The 8,071-nt window shown below is 45.4% G+C and overlaps 1 long non-coding RNA gene across 3 annotated transcripts; it reads left to right on the top strand.

Annotated features, from left to right (window-relative positions):
* The first annotated feature begins 2,222 nt into the window (after window positions 1-2,222).
* LOC122366514 lies at window positions 2,223-6,676 on the top strand. 3 transcript variants are annotated; one of them, XR_006253903.1, is made up of 4 exons: window positions 2,262-2,273; window positions 2,431-2,481; window positions 3,568-3,708; window positions 5,432-6,676. It is a non-coding gene; the product is annotated as an uncharacterized LOC122366514 (long non-coding RNA). The 3 variants fall into 3 exon arrangements; XR_006253902.1 differs by lacking the exon at window positions 2,431-2,481 and having other exon boundaries at window positions 2,223-2,273; XR_006253901.1 differs by lacking the exon at window positions 2,262-2,273 and having other exon boundaries at window positions 2,393-2,481.
* Window positions 6,677-8,071: the final 1,395 nt, after the last annotated feature.

Genomic DNA, 8,071 nt, shown 5'->3' with positions numbered 1-8,071 from the left:
CTAACCTCGCATTCGGATGACGCGGGGTTCGAATCCCATCGCCGGCTGATGCTTTTGGCGTGTTGTCCCTGTAAACATGCCGACGTCGGCGACTGGGGGGCTCGAATCCCGCCGCCGGTTGATATTTTTGGCGCGTTGTCCCAATAAACATGCCGACGTCGGCCCCGTCGGTCCAACGACAAACGATCTCGTCAACCTCGGCAAACGATCTCGGCCCGACGTCGGCTCGACGTCGGCTGGACTTCGGCTGTACGTCGGAACATGCGGGCATATCCGACGTCCAGCCGATGTCGGGCCGAGGTTGAACCGACGCTGGGCCGACGTCGGGCCGACGTCGGCATGTTTACTGGGTATGAAACCATTGTGGGGTCGCCCTTTCCAATAAGTGTCACGTAACAGCAATGGGACCAGGGACTCTAATGAACTGGACCCAGGGTGCTCGCCAAGAAGACCAATGTCTCCATCCTATGATCCTTCCGGCTCTGAAATGGTCTTGTCAGACCGAAAGGGGATAAGACAACAAAACAAACCAAGTTCATTAGCTGGCTGCGTGGTGTAGTGGTTAGCGCACTAACCTCGCGTCCGAATGTCACGGGGTTCGAATCCCATCGCCGGCTGATGCTTTTGGCGTGTTGTCCCAGTAAACATGCCGACGTCGGCGACTGGGGGGCTCGAATCCCGCCGCCGGTTGATATTTTTGGCGCGTTGTCCCAATAAACATGCCGACGTCGGCCCCGTCGGTCCAACGACAAACGATCTCGTCAACCTCGGCGAACGATCTCGGCCCGACGTCGGCTCGACGTCGGCTGGACTTCGGCTGGACGTCGGAACATGCGGGCATATCCGACGTCCAGCCGATGTCGGGCCGAGGTTGAACCGACGTTGGGCCGACGTCGGGCCGAGCCTCGGCCCGACGTCGGGCCGACGTCGTCATGTTTACTGGGTCGCCCTGAATAAGTGCTGCCGCTCAGCCAGATAGGTGTTGGCTATAGATATGAGGTAGAATGATGGTGCCGCCTCTAAATCAGGTATATGCTGCCCCTCCCCCTCGGCAAGCAGGCGCGCACACAGGATTTTTGAATGGGGGGGGGGGCACCCGGCACGACCTGCGAACTGGGCCCCCTTCCATGCCGAAGGCCCCCCCCCCCAAAAAAAGGTCTACGGGATTATATTTTTTCGGTTGGCTTGAACTTTGAGTTTTTGTCAATGCATGGTAAACAATTATTTCGGTACTAGCTTAAAAAACATTTATGATACTTTTAACGCTGGAATGTTGTATTCAAATGCGACTCTTAGTCGGTATATATACCTAACGATCTTAGCTTTACGTAAAATATTCAATTAAAGGGACCCTCCCACCTTAACATTAGTTTTGAGTTGAGATAGCCAAGTTTGCGGCCAGGCTCAGAAACCACCATTTATCCTGGTCGCAACCCCCGCAGCTTTATGGTGTTCAAGAAATTTCTTTCCTTTACTTGCAGGGTGGGACCAGCGTGGTCCCTATCTCTTAACCATTACGGGAATCTGATGACGTCATCAGGCTTTCGAACGTCCGTTAAATGTTTGACTAAAACGTTTTGTAGCACGCGGTGGAATATGCTGCTTTACGCGCAACAAATGCCGCACTTTCAAATAAAGTCGCTAGGAACAGCGGAGATACCAAAAGGTAAACAAAAGTAAAACTAAAAGTCTAATATCTTGAAAACCGGCGAATATTTTTCGATGACATTTGGTAGATATTCGTTTTTGCTCTTTCTGAACCGAGCGACATCACTTTCATGCCAATTCATTAACTTTTTTGAAGGTGGGAGGGTCCCTTTAAAGGTAGTGTGCCAGCTTTCTTGGACCGTATGGAGTTAATGGCCCAGATAAGGAGAACCGGATTTTTAGAACTTATCCATACCTTCAAAACTCATGGAAACGTCTTAAATTCTTCAAATTTTGAGTACCCCAGTGCGAAATTCGCCCCGACGGGTTGTCGGTCGTACCCCAACCACATTTCACACCACTATGAACAATAAATGCACACACTGAAATCGCTATTACCGATATGCTCATCCAATCAAGTTTCGATAAACCCGTTCATCATCAGCTCCTGCGGTTTCGAACACGCCTGTTAGTTGGCTTCTGATGCTCGTCGAGGTCGGAATTTCCAAATACGCGTGGTGCGTCGGGCCGCGCCATAGATATAAAAGACTAGATGGGACATTGGCAGTGTTTTAGTGCGTGCGACTGGCCGCCATGTTTGTGAGGGCGGGAATCTGCGGCGCTGTGTAAACACTACGGGAGGAGGGGGGTATTTGAGACTGATTTTGTGGTATTTTTCGACCGAAAATTACTAATCTTTTTTGCTCACGGCATTCTTTGGAATGTGTAGATTGTGGAACAAGTGCTGAAATATGCTTATCTATTGTAATTTGGCTATGTTAGCCTTAGACATGTTGCACTGTTGACGCTGATGAAGAATAGGCGGCACCAAAGGTAGATTTGCCTGGCATGCCTGTTTTTGATTTAATTCAGTTCTAATGTTTTTTTTGTGCACACCACAATCCTTTAATTATTCTTGCATGGATAGAGCATCAGTCATATGATTTTTCACAAAGAAAGCTTACCTAGATAGGTACCAGATCATTGGCAGCGGAAAGCAGACTCATTACCTACACTTGCTTTGCTTGCTCACTTTCTACTGTTGCCTTCAATGGACAATATTTATGAAGTAAGAAGGTTTTATGATTATAGGTTTTAAATAAGTACTTTACTTAATGTCATCAGTTAGTATTAAATAGTAGTTCAGTGCCAAACAAAAAATCCATGCACTATGCCAGATGCCTCGGGGGCTCTTATCCGCTCTGGGTTCAGAGTGCAGTGGCATACCACGCTCACCCTCAACCAGAGCTGATAGATAGTGAAAATGCCAGACGTGATATCTGCACCAGTGAACCGTGTCGCACATTTGATCCCAATAATGAACAGCACAGGGGTGACGTAAAAATGTGCGTTAGTTGGAGCACCTAAACTCAGATTGTCATTACCTAATTAGTTTTCACATTGTAAAGCTTAAACTACACTTCATGCTCTTTTGGCTCACCTGTTATCAGTATCAGTAAATAGGGTATTAGTAAATCTGGCATTACCATCAATGCTAAGTGCTAACAAGTAAATATGAAGTCCAAGGAAGATAAAAATCATAATCTTACTTGACCTAACCTTACCTACTAACCTAACTAACCTACAACCTACAAACCTCAACCTACATACAACCTCCATACCTACAACCTACCCACCTACAACCTACCAACCTTATATGTGCCGACGGTGGCACCAGATTTATGGATACCCTTATTTGTTAGGTACTTCACTCCACTTCTCATTTTATTTGAAGCTCATTTAAATTCTTGTATTTAAGTCTGTGTAAACTATTATTTTAAAAACCTGATGCTTTTCCATGACTGTAATCTCACTGTTTGCTATGTGTATTTTGTAGTGTGTACTGTGTGCAAATCCAGTATCCTACACTTGTATGCTACAGGCCTTGTTTTGATCTGAATAACTGTTAATATGTTTCAGCTTTAAAGACTAGTATCTTTTGAAATTGAAATTTGCCTCTCAGTCTCTCAAGAATCAAGATGCCAAATAGATGTGCAGGATTTGATTGCTGACAAACCAGGGATGAGGCTCAAGAGTCAAGAGATCACCCTGCATTGGCAAGTAAAAGCTACAGACTCTTGATTTTTTATATTGTTACAGGTTATCTGTCACCGAGAGCGATTGCTGTAGTTCAATTTCTTGCATCAAAATTGGCAGAATATGACTTCACTGATCACTCTGACGTCATTTACGGCCGACCTATGGTAGCTACACAATTTTTATTTCTATAAAATGTTTCAGATTGATGCAGCCGAAGGTACTGCAAGTTTCGTATTGACACGTCTAGTGGTTTAGAAATATTGCAACAAATATATATTTTAATTTTTTTTTCAATATATAAATGTAAATATTTTATTGCAGAAAACAGGAGAGGGGCTCTGTAGAGCCCCACCCTCCAGTCATGCGTGGGTAAAGGCTCATCAGTCACTAAAACCAGAATAAGTGCAAAAAATTATTACCAAATGCCCGGAGACTGCTTTACCGTAAAATGGGGTGTTAAGGGACAGTGGGGTGTTAAGGGACAGTTGCATGGGAAAAACTTTGAGTCATATTAACTTCCTAATTTGAGAAGGTTCAATAAAAACTTCAGTGTGGTAGTTGACACTGTTTTGCTCTTGACCATAGGACAAAATGGTATGGTTTTTCATGCAAGTGATTTGGTTCAAAAATGGATTTGAAAATCATGCTACATTTTCACAAAATTGAAACATCTCCAAAACTCTGTGTGTACCACATAAACTAGTGGGTGTACAGGGAAAATGAATGCATAGGTGTATTGTCACATGTATTGCACATGTTTCCTGAAAAACTTGTGCAAATCCACCCATTCATTCATCATCCTCTTCCACTTTTCCGGATACATGCATATTTTGAGGTGGATGTGGGGTGCTAAGGGACAGGGAAGAAAAAATAAAAAAGTAATATCTAACTATAATTTCATTAAGTTTTCTTTCAGTAGGCATGGAAAACACCAAATTCCACATAAAATGCTGGCAAGTTCATGCTTTTATCTCTAACACATCTTAAGTTATGTAACAAAACATCTCAACACTCTCTTTTACAATGATGGGTCAATGGAGACTGATGTAGGTAAATGTGATATCATCATAAAAAGGCTAAAACAAAGAGGGCAACATAATGACAAGTGACTAGCTTCAACATGGGTTTTTATTGATGACAGAAGATTACTTTTTGGTTATGTTTACCCTATAATTAGCACATTTTCCACAAGCGTAAACTGCATTACACGTAATTGGCTAAAAAGGTCATTAGTGGTGAATGAACCTGACTTGTTTTGTGACAGAATATGCAAAACATTTCAATAAGTAAATTGTGTGCCCTTCCACACCCCAATTGTGGGCATTTGATGACCATTTCTTGGAATGATATAGGTGTCCCTTAACACCCCACATTGGGGTGCTAAGGGACAGTGATGAAAAATAATAAAAGATAATATGCAGGTATAAATCTTAAAAACTTTAATATGGCAGGCATGTAAAGCACCAAATTCCACATAAAATGCTGACAATTTGATGCTTCTATCTCCAACCCTTCTTGAGTTATATAACAAAACACCTCAAAACTGTCCCTTAACACCCCGTTTTACGGTACCATTGCCAACATGTGTGTGTGTGTGTGTGTGTGCGTGTGTGTGTGCGTGTGCGTGTGTGTGTGCGTGTGTGTCAACAATGTGTTAACAACAAATACAACACAATTGTGCCTGGCGTATGTTAACACTAAACACTATTAGCCATATTTTATTGATACTAATAGAACCTTCCAGGTGGCTGGAACAACCCCAGTGCCGCACAGTTCTGCGGGATATTCCTGCACCTGCTCCACCGCTGCGGCGTCCGGCCCGGCAGCACAGGGAAAGTGGCAGCCCTCGACCCGACCAGCATCCTGGCAGTCGGTCACACGACCAGCGGACGGGGAGCCAGCCTTACTACCTCGGCCTCCACCACCTCAGACAACGGTGCCACAGCACTCCACATCATCACGGAGCACGACTTCCAGCCTGGGCTGTCGTCTGGTGGGCAACATCGTCACCTACATCGCAGGGTTCGTGGTGAAGAAGGCGCTCGACTCTGTCAGCTGTAGCACCTGTCAGGAGGCCCTGGTGAGCGACATCCAGCCGGACGACATGACACAGCTTTACCACCTCTTCATCATCTCTGCCAGATGAGCTAAGGTGGGGACGGGTTACATGCCTGGGATCTGACTGAGACCCGCTCATACCCTGCCGAAGTGTTGGTGATTTCAGCGGTCAGCTGTCTCTAGCCGGTGTCAGTGAGTGGCGGCCAGCTGCCGCTGGAGTGGGTATCTACCGTCGATAGCTGCTGTGTGGCGGATAGCGTGGATTTGGATGGACACTTCATATTAATGAACAGATCAATGTCTGGCCGATAAAAGACGTATTTTGTCGATGATTGCTTAGTGACTGAGTGGGTCCACTGGCGACCAATGCAGTGGGCGCTGGGTTAACGCCTCGCCTCTTGTGACCGTGTCGATATGTAGCACTGTTAATTGCCGATTCGTTGCCGGCCGTCTCTGCTCCGTGGCTGGCTGATCCGGCACAAACTGGTGTTCGTGGCTGAAGGCGCGGCTACAGTTACACTAGCTCGCCACGTGCCTGTGCGACTATCGTCGGTGCTGTCTGCAAGGGCGATGTCGGTGCCTGTAGGGGGCGCGGATTGATTCAAAGTGAGGAATGGGTCATCGGAGCTCGGGTCAGGTCATGTTCGGCTAAAATAAGCGGATTTTGCGATTTGCCGCATCCGGGTGAATTTCCTTGCCTTCTAGTGCATGTTTATGCATTTTACATGCGTTTTTTTAGTGTTGATGTCTAGATAACGTGCATTTGCCTCGAGGTCAAGACTGTGCTTCATATGGGCAGTTTTCGGAGCATCTTGCTCATTTTATTCGTAATCCTTAATTATGTTTGCGGATTTGTGCCCGCAAATCATTTTTTAAAGTAAGATTGACACGGGATTCGAGATCGGCGCCCATAAATACACTTCACATGACCCGCCATGTGTCAAGGCCATCCGAGGTCATCTAAGGTCGCTGACCTTGTATGACCTTATGTGACCCGGTTCGCTAGATTTCGAGATGAGGTTGATTGGGAATGATGTAACCCATTTCGCCGACAGTGCACGCGTTTTGGTCGATTTTATAGCGAAAGATCTCAAACTCCAGTGACTTTACTGGTTCGATTTCCAGTGTTTGACCTGACCTCTGAGTTCACCCGTTGACCTAGTACCCTGAAATTTGGTATCACTGGTTTACTCACATCGCGGACAGCATACCTATTTTTTTCCGTTCTTGCTCCGTCGGGGGGAGGGGGGGGCGAACGGCTGGAGTTCACTCCGTTCACCCTGGCTTCCCCTACTCGTAAGACGCTGACAAACTACGAACGGGTGAGGGCTAAAATTGCACTTATTGTCGATCATTGTCCATTGCATACTGCATACATAGATATAAAGTATGGTAGCCATAATGGGAAACGAATTTTATCTTAAATTAGCATGCCAATTGCATCTACCTTCGGTGCCGCATATCCTTTATCAGCGTCTTCAGGGCTATATGTCTAGGGCTGATGTAATTACATTACTATAAATACACATGTTTCTGCCCTTGTTTCACAATCTACTCATTCCAAAGAATGCCATAGGTAAAAAAGATTAACACTTTTCGGTCGAAAAATACCACAAAATCTGTCCCAAACACCCCCCTCCTCCCATAGTGTTTACACAGCGCCGCAGATTCTCGCCCTCACCAACATGGCGGCCGCTGCTACGTATTCGCGAGTCGCTCCCGACATGGGGGTGCCCTACATGTCGGTCTACATGTATCTAGTCTTTATATCTATGGGCCGCGCGCTCTGACTTCGGCCAAGAAAAATGCATCAGCTGATCATTGTCATTTCTGCCACTTGCGTGTGGTGAAATGGGGTCATAACTTATAAGACGGCTTTTTCATATCAATTATTTTACATAAAATCATATTTCAAACCATAAATAATGTTCGACAGCCAAATAAAAGAAACAATACCAATACGGGCTTACAGTTTAAGGCTCGACATTGTGTTGTCTACGATTAGACAGCTGATAACTCATTCCCGTACGTCGTATGGTCGTAACACTATAATGACCTTTGCTTATTGTCACAAGTGCGCCGCATTCGCGATTGTTGCCCGACGCCTGTTTGCAGGTGAGCCCACTACAGTTGTTATACATATCTAAAAACCGATAAACTTTTAGGCGAAAAAGGCACTATTCCAGGCCCATTTTTGATTTTTTTTTTGCGATATTAGGTAAAAACAGAAGCTTCTTATCCTAGGAAAAATAAAATGGGAAATCTTTCAAAGGTGGCACACTACCTTTAACCCTATTCCTGGCGGGCTCCGCCGGGACAAGAAACT

Source organism: Amphibalanus amphitrite, unplaced genomic scaffold (genome assembly GCF_019059575.1).
Source record: "Amphibalanus amphitrite isolate SeventyFive unplaced genomic scaffold, NRLGWU_Aamphi_draft 000812F_arrow, whole genome shotgun sequence".
NCBI lineage: Eukaryota > Metazoa > Arthropoda > Thecostraca > Balanomorpha > Balanidae > Amphibalanus > Amphibalanus amphitrite.
This window is presented reverse-complemented; position numbering and strand designations above follow the sequence as displayed.